The following is a 7,495-nucleotide window of genomic DNA, read 5'->3' as shown; positions in this document are numbered from 1 at the left end:
GTTTGATCCAATGTTTTGAAAAATTTATTTTTCAGTGTAAGTTTGTAAAGTGTATTCATCATTTTTGCTTTGAAACTGAAGCCAATTTTCCAGTTTTTTTTTTTATTATTATTTTCTTCATTTTTTTGTTTTTCTAAGTGGTTAGTAAATGTGGCAGGAATTTAAGTCATGCTCTCCCACTCCACATTGTGGTTCCCATGCTGATGAACACCATGTGCTTATGTTTGTTTTGCTTTCTATTTGAGTCCTGTTTCCACTCCGGTCCTTTCATTGGTTTGTTGCCTGATTGTGTTCACCTGTTTCGTGTGTAGTGCTGATTAGTTTGTCTACTTATACCATGTTGTGTTAAGGCTTCTCATTTGTATGTATGCATTACTAAGCCTTATTGTCTTAGTTTTCTAATTCGGATTTCTTGTTGTGTTAATCTGTGCCTGTTAGTTTTGCAAATTATGGACCTGCTAATTCTTTCTACCTGTTTCTTCACCCCACACTGTATTCTGGTTAAGATTCCTGGATCACCCTTAATAAGATCACATCGAGTCCAAGCATGTGCATGCTACTGTATGTTACAATTAAACTGAATCAAAATAGCAAAGATTGAAAATAGGGTGGGAAAGTGGGTAGCATTGCTGCCTCACAGCTCCAGGGTTTGCGGTTCAATCCTGACCTTGGGTTACTGTCTGTGTCACGTTTCTGTGCACTGCATCGTTGTGGGATTCTTCTGGATTCTCTGGATTCCTCCCACTTCCCCAAAACATGCCAGTGGGTGGAAAGGCTAAGATAAATTACCCCTAGGTGTGAATGAGTGTACCAATCTGTGTGTGCATGACCTGGTGTCCCATCAAGGGTGCATTCCCATGCTGCACTAGGTGTTCCTGGGATAGACTCTGGATCCACTGCCACGCTGACCAGAAAAAAGTGAAAATGAATGAATGAAACATTGAAAATACAAAATTTACTCTTCTTAATACATAACTTACAACTACACTTCATTGTGATTACTTATCCAGTCGTATTTTTGTATTGTTCAGATTTTTGTGTTCTCATGGTTTCTAATAAAACTGTTAATGTATGTTTGGATGTAAATTCAATCGGAACAAACATGCTATAATCTCCATTCAGTAAACTGCTGCCCTACAAAAGAAGTACACAACACAGAGAAAGAGAGACAGAGAAAGTGTGTGGAACATCACCTCTGCCACCCATCTTCTCATTTGCTCTCTCAGAGAAAAGACAGTGACTCTGAAATAACTGAGTTTTGTCCCCGAACCGAGGAAGCAAACAACACGAGTGGTGACGGTGACTCATCTGAAGATTCTTTCCCCTCTCTCTCTTTTTCCAGACGCCTCGGCCCACAAAGCCCGCACTGTGTCCTGCGTGGATGGCACAATGGGCCACTTGTGAGATTAATTGTGAGTGGGATGCATGTTAAAACACGGCGCTTAAAACCCCTCTTTGTGGCATTTTGACAGTCCAGAGGTGCCGATTTACATCCCGAGGACAGTGTGATGGTTTTCTGGTCATTCGATGAAATGGTGTGTCTGCATTCTTACACTTCCTACATGGCGCATTGTTCGCTTGTTCTGCGCTACCTCTGGTCACGTGATTAGAGGCTGGAGATGTGGACGTGGAGGCGGGGCTCGGTGACCTACATGTGAACTTGGGCACAGGGCAAATGATCCTCAGCATACACTCCTATAGTCATACAGCTGAAGCTTGGACACTTTATCACAAAAGCTGGGTCAGTGTGTGTGTTTGTGGAAGAGAAAAAGAGATGAAGAAATTAAACTGGCACTCAATAAACTTCCTTTATGGAAAAGTGTTTCACATGTGAGTAATTTGTGATCACATTTGAAAACGTGTGAACGTGCATTTCACCATGTGCTGAAATTTCATAGTGATTTCATCTGAATAAAGACACCATGGGAATGATATGTGATCACGTAAAAAAGAATTATTCATGTGAGAAAATCAAAATAATTATAATTTTTGCAAAAAAATGCAAAAAAAAAATCATAAGTGAAAATAAATCGTGTTTAGAAATCAAATGTGAAAATATATGAACATGAATGTAAAAAAAAACAAAAACAAAAAAAAAGAATTAACATGAAAAAAATCATTATGTATAAAAATTACATACATGTGAAATATTAACATGTGAAAATTAATGAATTGTGCAAAAATAACATGAAAAAAAAAACATGCACCCAATTAATAATTAGTATATTTAAAAAATTATCACATGTATAAATCACATAAAAAAAATATAAAAATATAAAAGTTCACTAGACATGAAAAATGTGTAAAACATGACACTCATTGATTTTTCTTTGTAAGGACTGCTTGAAAAGTCATTGATATCCAGTATATATAATCAGCGTCAAACAAATTTCACCTTACTTTGACCACAAAAAAACTGGAAAAATTTACAGCTGAACCAAAACGGAAACTTAAACCACACAAATGAAACTGGGAGAACAATAATGACAGTCAGCTTGAGCCTGCTGGCTCAAAAACAGTGTGAACAGAACCTCTGTGTAATTTGATCAGAAGTGCTTTCGGCCCCTGGGGGGAAACTGTGCACGTCTCCTGAACCCCTTCATACATATCCTGCTTGCATCATATACATTAATCCTGTCAAAAAATTAAATGAGAAGTCATTCTAATAGGTGACTTTCGACCTCGTTCATATTTGCTGTCAATTACACAGGTGTGAAGTCATACATAATTATGGGCGGGACTATTAAAATGCACAAATAATTTGTGTTTATGCAAACGTATTGTACTGTTAGTTTCATGCATAGCCATGCATAACTAATTCTTCTTTCACCATAAACAGGCAGAGCATAAAACACCAAGTGGCTTTTAGGGCGATTTCACACCTATTAGTCCAGAGTACGTATTGATACTTTTGATTCATTTGCTATTTGGTTTGATTCAGTTACAGACTGCACATAATTACCAAAGAACCAATAGCAACAATGGCTAAGGGATGTAGGAACAATGGCTAAGGGATATAGGAACAATGGCTAAGGGATATAGGACTAAAACAACAAACCACTTGTTAAATAAATTATTGGATAATTATATGGATAGCTACATTAAAGTGTTTTTGTGTATCACACACAACATTTAACTTCTTTTGTTGTTTGTCAGTCCAAATAATCAGAACAAGCTCCATTTCTGCAGCTCTACAACTCTGTTATTTGGCTTTTCTTTGCACCAAGTTTATCATCTACCACCCAAAATACACGTCATGTTTGGTTCACTTGAGTTGATTCAGATTTGAATCGCTTTCTCACTGCAGTCAAACAACACTAGAGTTTGCTTAGAATGGGAGAGCACGTCACTCAGATGCTCTCAGAGCAGTTGTTTTGGTCCACACTCGAGTGAGATTGCTGCGTTCTGACCTGCCCAAACAAACCGCCTCAAGGGGCAAACATACAATAGATCGATTCAAACGAACCCTGATATTTGATCATAATACAAAAAGAAAAAAAGATCCAAGATAGCAATGATGATGTATATATTATATATTAGAAATATATTAGATTTCCAAGCATTACTTTTCCAGCACAAAATTAAATGCTACAGAAAATTGTTTGTATATCAGTAAAGAAATCAGCATATTATGTAAGAGACCACTTTTTCGACAAAAAAAAACAAAAACATAATAATAAAGGCTGCTGGGATTTGCATGCAAAAATAAAAAGCAAGTCAAATCAGCTCTAATTATGGACCAAAAAATGGTTCCACTACACCATCTATCAAATGCTCCATTTTACACGTCAGCACAGGTGCACTCATTTCTGAAGAAAATATTAACTTGACAGGACAAAGACAGGAAGAAAATTGGTAACACTTTACCTGAAGGGTAGCTACATACCATAATGTCTTTAAAACGCATTCATGAACACTGCACATGTATTTATAAAGCAATGCTGGAGAATTTATGAAAGGTTTATGTCAAAACGCATAAGAGGATATTGAAGATGGAGGAGATGATAACTTTGTCTTTAGAGAGAACAACAACCATCAGTATATCAATGTGTTTAATGACAGATACTGTTTCTGTATTAATTAAATGTATATCGTTCAAGTTATTAGCTTGTTTTTACTAGCAGCACATTCATGACACTTTAAGAAAGTTGTATAAGGTATACATAGTGCTTCATAAGACTGATATAAATGTAGATTTAATTAATACTTCAGTCTGAGGGCATTAAAATCATTCATTTGGCTGTATCCAATAAGGATCCATAATTATTTCAATCTAAATAGATGGAATATTCAAGCTCATGCTCCTATAAGAAGAAGATACCATGGGTAAAGCTCATAAAAAGGTAAGATGGCAGGTGGACACAATTTACCAATATTTTATTACAGTATCTCTTTAGCAAGGAATTGAATGCTGAACAACTTATACAACTATGCTTTGGAAAAAGAGAGCTCTAGATTGTTACATTCAGCAGGACAAACGTCTTGAGATGGCGGTTTAAGTGCAACATTTGGTGTTGGTAAATATTTGTTTACTCTGGTGGACGCTGGTCTCCTGTGTGGTACTGACGACACCAAAGTAAAGCTGTGTTTTGGCTAATGATCCCCTGTTCTTTAGTGAAAGCTTACTAGGCCTCTTGGGCCCTCGCTACATCTCAGGTGGGCATAATTACATTTCTTAAGGTCAACCTCTCACTGGGATGAATTAGTGAAATTACATAGTCGACTACTTCAGGGCGTAGATCCAGATGCAATTAACTTAGGTAATAGAGCCGTAGTAGCCTATGTTGCGAGACAATTGGACTGAACAGTGACTCAATCAGCTTGCAGGCTGGATGAGTGAAATCACACACAGGGCTGCTCCACTCCGAGACATTTCCTGACTCGCTCATGTGATAATTCATTGCCCTTTTTTTTTTCTTTTTTTTTTTTTTTTTTGGGGCATATGGGAAGCCGGAGACGTGTTCGAATCCCTGGTCGGGGCTCACAGACGCAGGCAAACACAGCATGCCGAAATCCGGGATGAAGTTATTTGTTTTCCTGTGCATTAGGGAACAGGCTATGAGATATTGATCAGCGCACATCCTGATCAATCGGAATAAATGATTGGCTGTAAGCGTAGGGATCTCCGGCAGACCAGAGAGGGAGAAGACGCACAGAATGAAAAAAGGGAATACGAGAAAGAGGAGAAGAGTGAAAGCGAGTGGCTGCTGATAGTTTCCTGCTGTCTGCCAGAACAGAGCAATGCAAATGTACTCTAAACAGGCCTGAGGACAGCGAGCTCTTTCAATCACGAGAGGCCAGGAGATCATCCCCCTCTGTGTTTAATCCTCCTCTCTACGGCACACAGATCGCAGATAGCCGTATGTAGATTCACACAGCAAACAGTCTTTCTTGATAGCCCAACTGGCCCGCTTTCCTCCAGGAATACATTTGAGATAGAAATTCTAGGTTTCTTCAGATGCTCAGCAAAAATTGAAGGCTTAGTGACTCTTTTTTTGACAGTGGAATGCAAAAGACTCTGTTTGCTTTGTTTAACATCACTCTTATGTGTCTTGCTGGGATGAAATTGGTATCTCTTGCCTATGAATCGCCTATTCGGTATGTTTGTATTAGGGGCCAAGCGTACGGCGGAGAGGAAAGGCAGGGACTGGGGGGTTTGTTTGGAGAGGCAGATGCCTGATATAGAGATGTAAAGCACATTTCAATCCACTTAAGAAAATTCAGGAGGGTAGAGGATAGCTAATCCCAGGATCTAGTGTCATAGCTCATTACAATAGCTCTGTAGTCTCTCAACCAGTTGCTGACACAGGAATAATGAGGAAAAGGTCCTTATATTTGATTTATCTTTTAAAAGTTGCTAAATAAGGAATAAACACTTCGGGACATGATGCTATTGCTGGAAGGGTGGTGTGATGAGGCCTGATGCAATGTGGCATTACTGTTACCACCCTAAAGTTGCTTATTTTCCAATAAGAGCATGTCCCAAAGTGTTTTATTGCTGTCCTTCTTTACATCTTTCATGGACATTCCACAACATTAAATGTTACTATAAATGGATGAAAAGAGAGATGACATTCTTTAATCAACAAAAATTGTAATAGTTTGCAGGTTGCTGTGGTATAAGAGGGTTTTACACAGTCATTCCCTCCCCAGCTTCGTTTTTCTTTCTCTTGAGCTTGTCATTTTACAGAAATAGGCCTCAGTCCTGAACACCTTCCTGTGGCAGATCGTTTAACGAACCAGCTTTTCCTTTGACCGTTATAAAGCGCTGATGCTGGAGACTCCTTCCATAAATTTTAACTAAACATCTCCTTAAACAAAACAGTAACAAGTTTTTCTATGTTAAATAAGAACAAGTTTTTCTTTGTTAAATAAGAACTTGTTTTGTAATTTGTTTATATGTAGTCTTACATTATGTGGCACATCTGGGTCGCTGTCAGTGAGCTCTGAATGAGTTTATAACAGTCTAATACATTCTATAATCTATTACAACAAACACGTTAAGAGAAACATGGGATTTATCTTGCAGCCAGAACTATTGTCAGAACTGCTATTATAGAAAATTAATCAACACCTTCTGACCAATCAGAATTAAGAATGCAACAGTGCTGTGGTTTAAATGGTGTATGAATTTCTTATGATGTCAGGTTCTCTGGACAAAGATCGTTTTTAGTAACTGCCAGATCCTGTGTTAGCTTTCATGTAATGATTCCTGATTACTGTCTTGAGTTCGTCTACCTTTTTATCATGTTATGGTGCACAGCATACCTGTCACAGATTGTGTAAAATAAGCATGTTTGTATTAAAAATTGAAACAAGTAACAAGTTATGTGACAAGTAATAAATGCTCAAGAAAAAACAGAAAACACACCATCAGATTTTAAAGGGTACAGGCATAGGTACATGTGATGAGGCACATACACACAGCTGAAAAGAAAAAAAAAGTGTGTGTGTGTGTGTGTGTGAGTGTGTGTGAGTGAATGTGTATTAGAGACCTTCTCTCCCCCTCTCTGGGTCACAGCAGGACACTCTTCAGCCGAAGTGTGGATGCTTCCTGCTCATAGCGCGACTGTTCTTGTGTGTGTGTGTGTGTGCATTATGCATGGAGTGTGACACAATTATGTTTATAATTTTTTCTGTTTATATTTTTGAAAATGCTTCCATCATAGTGCCAATCTGCGCATGCTCACTGTGGTTTTCTGAATGTTATGAAAGCTATAACTTTAGGATGTTTATCATGACTGCTGATAGTTTGTCACTTTGTGTCTGTGGCTGTAATTTCTTATTTAATAACGCGGTTACAATTTAATTTCGCTTTGTTTTATTATTTCACCTTCATGCTGAAGTGTCAGACTATAAGAAGCTCTATACTGTTCCCGAATCCACCACGAGCCCCAAGTGTAACATTAAGCAGTAGTTCCACCTCATCATCAGTCCACATGAATCCTTGTGTATGTAACTGTTCTTTTTTAGAAATTTTGGTCATGTTGGTGTT

Source organism: Pangasianodon hypophthalmus, chromosome 5, assembly GCF_027358585.1.
Source record: "Pangasianodon hypophthalmus isolate fPanHyp1 chromosome 5, fPanHyp1.pri, whole genome shotgun sequence".
In the NCBI taxonomy this organism is placed as follows: domain Eukaryota; kingdom Metazoa; phylum Chordata; class Actinopteri; order Siluriformes; family Pangasiidae; genus Pangasianodon; species Pangasianodon hypophthalmus.
This window is presented reverse-complemented; position numbering follows the sequence as displayed.